Source organism: Branchiostoma belcheri, unplaced genomic scaffold (assembly GCF_001625305.1).
Source record: "Branchiostoma belcheri isolate BF01 breed outbred unplaced genomic scaffold, Haploidv18h27 scaffold47, whole genome shotgun sequence".
Taxonomy (NCBI): domain Eukaryota; kingdom Metazoa; phylum Chordata; class Leptocardii; order Amphioxiformes; family Branchiostomatidae; genus Branchiostoma; species Branchiostoma belcheri.
Window position 1 is genome coordinate 2,365,488 of NW_017804098.1, and position 3,446 is coordinate 2,368,933.

General features: G+C 40.9%; 1 protein-coding gene across 6 annotated transcripts in view; it reads left to right on the plus strand.

The window, feature by feature from the left end:
* LOC109479249 (kinesin-like protein KIF28P) overlaps window positions 1-3,446 on the plus strand; it is a 29,600-nt gene that overhangs the window by 1,868 nt on the left and 24,286 nt on the right. The window lies entirely within an intron of this gene.

Below are 3,446 nucleotides of genomic sequence, written 5' to 3' on the forward strand. Positions count from 1 at the left end.
GTTTACGACAAATTACGTCACATACTTGCAGCTTGAACGTTGGAGAGTTGAAAATAACTGTCGTAAACTCAGGGCCCGGCCTGTTTGCGGACCGATTCCTGAATTCAATATGGCGCCGATCGCCGATGATTTGTATGGAGTTACGTGCTCCGAGGCCGTGTTGTGGTTAAATGCTGCGTTTGTTTAGGGTCTTATCCCCCCGGCCCGGCAGGTGAGTGCGTTAGGAAGCCAGCGACACCAAAAAACCGGGGCCAGCCCGTTGCATGAGGCCCGGCACGGCAAAGGTTGGTTTTGGCCTATGGATCGCACCACGACTATGTACCCGGCATTATCATGCAAAAAGGGTTACAGAGTCGTCCACGGCTATGTTCATGGTAGCCTGGGTACCATCCTGAGGTTGGTGGTAGCGACTGTAGGAGCGGACGTAAACTAACCAGGATGGTACCCAGGCTATGTTCATGGTGGCAGCAGGTGCAGAAAAGGGAAAGTTGCCGAATTATTTGTTCACGGTAATGATAAGTTCGCGGTACAGAAGTGGCCGCTAAAATTGCGAACATAAAAGTAACGTGAAGAAATCAGGAATTACTGTATTCTTTTCTGGATAATCAAAAAAAAAGTTGCTCACTTTATTGAGGTGATGCTAATGAGTTATTTTCCTTTGAATTCCAGGGAAGGAAATCCTGGTACCACTGACAAGCTCTGTATCCTTCATTACGTACATGTACTAGTACAATGTTCAGCTCCCGTAACGGCTGTTATCAATCTTTACAAAATTTTGAAAATTGTGATTTTTTTTCTTAATGATGCAAATCTGGTTTATTGCTAGTTCTTGGACATTGTGTCATAGCTGGGCCAAGATTTTTCAATACAAGTCCCAGCCTGTGTGATAACTACATGTAGCTGTATCTGTATACTGTAGCTCTGTATATCTGCATCTGTCTCTGAAGGGTGCCCTTCAGTGTAACACACCCAGGCTTCCAAAAGTTTCATTCAAAAATCTGAAGGTGTAGATAATGTGTTTTTTAATGACATACTGTCAGTTTTGTGATATACACAAACAGTATTCTCGCCAGGCCTTTTGAGCATAGGGGCCCCCTATGCTGTGATTTGGACCCCTATATTGTCTTTCAAGCAGCATATTTGGGGAACCTTCATAAATCAAATTCAAAAAAGGAAAATATAAGATTTAGATTGAAGCTAAGGCAAAGGGAAAACCTTAACTTTACAAAATCTGTCCCCCAATAAGTGAGAAATAGTGTCTCAGGGGGTTATGAGTTTCAAAATATTAGGCTCAATACGCGACTTGCACCGCGAAAGCTATGCTGTGAAAAAATCCTGGTGAGAACACTGACACAAAGTTTTGCCATACGTGCAGATCCTTTTTGACAGTCAGTTCTGTAATAGACTTTCAATCCTGAGACAAAAGAAATTTGGATGTTTCCTGAGCCTCCCTACAGATGTATGTACCTGGTCACCTGTCTGATGTAAAATGTGTCATGGTGGACATTGGTACTGGATATTATGTGGAAAAGGTTAGTGATGTCAATATTTCTACACGAAAATTCTACCATGCAGAACCTAGGTTGGCATAAGACAGTATCAAGCAGTATCCATTGCCCAGAGAGGGTCCAATACGCCACCCAAGAATCTGTAGAAAGTCACACAGGACAAGGACACGGGGAGGGACAATCTTTCCAGAAACTTACCAGAAACGTGTTTACTTAAGTCCAACAACAGGGATGATCCTTAAACAACCTCGTCATGCCTTAAGGCCTGTATCTAGGACAAACGCAGCAAGCTGTGCCACTTCACAGTGGTATTCCGGGAGCCTCCCCCCCCCACCCCCCACCCCCGTAGAGAAAATACCACAGAGATTGTACACATTACAAGGCATAAAAGCATTTACGTATCAACAAATAGGCTTTTCAATTATACACCAATAGCACTTTTAATAATCCCTAGTTGTATTTTATTTTTCAACTGATTGTCCGTTTATTAAGTAAATACTTGTTGTGTCATTTTGTATCCACAACTTGAAATCTCTTTAACCGAATGGTTTGCATCTGGATGCGGTGCCAAGGACGCATGCCAGAAATTGTGAAAAAAAATACCGCCATTTTTTTCTCATTTTTTCCATTTTCTTTGCTCTTGATTCCATTGCAAAAGTAAGAACTACAGGAGAATTAAGGAGTTTGAACACAGTGCAAAACAAGTTAGAAATACTGTTGTAGCCTGCAGACAGTAGACCGGTGGTTAGCCCAGGCTGCTTTGCAGTTTGTACATACTTGTAGAATGACTGCTGTGTAATGTATTGGAGTGATTAGGTTTATGATGCATTGATGCTTGTGACTTTCTGCAAATCTTGGGTGGCGTATTGGACCCTCTCTGGCCAATGGATACTGCCTGGCCAATTTGATACTGACTCTTATATCACGCTAGGATCTGCATGGAGATTAAACTTCGCAGGTACAAGTCTGGACCTGTATGGGTGATGATGGAGTGAAGTTTGCCTTCTCAGATTGCCTTGTGTGTTGGGACTAGGTCTAAGGGGACAAAATAGTACATTTTACAAAAATCTAGAATTTTCTATGAAAATTGGTTTGTAGGCAAAAATCTGGAATTGCAATATGATTAATTTTTTGTCAGAGTCATGTAAGAAAATGTATTGCTTCTTGTCTAAATAACCAATACATCCCCTGCATTTTGGTCTCTGAATCAACAAAATGTTTTATTTCACTGGCAGACAACAGATGAAGCTAAAGCCTACTTCAAGAGGAAAGTTGAGTTTTGCACCCAACAGATGGAGAAAATACAACCCTTACTCCAGGACAGGGCCACAAAAAAACAAGGTACACATTTTTCGTTACCGGGTAGTTTATGAAATCGTCTGAAATTGCCCAGACATCTGTAAACTTGATGGTCACAAAAACACATTAATTTTTAAGACTTCCTGGAGGTCTGAAAATTTCTTGTTTTGTGGTTTTATACATGATCAGAGCTGATAAATGTCAAACTCTTTTGCAGCTGTCATTGATGTGATGAGAGACAAGATGATACAGATGCAGATGATGCAGATGCAACAAGCAGGCCAGGCATCAAGAGCATGATCATCATTTAAAAAGTTTTACATTTATCATTCATTATCTTGCTACTCTCGTAGACAGGAATGGTTGCCTTTGAAATCATCGTATGACTGTCTTTTTCTTGTGCACAGTCAAGAGTACAATTCTAGTAAAAATTCACTGTTTAGAATTGTTTCACTAGATTTAGTTTGGACTTTTTTTCATTTTCATCTATCATACTGAGAGTCTATATACATGTTTATATGCCATCAACCCTACGAGTCCTGTTATTGTAAAAGTTGGCAGAAAACAAAATTTGTAGCTCTCACAAGAAAGCCCCTCTGGGGGAGATATTTCACATTTTGATGGGACAGCACTGATCAA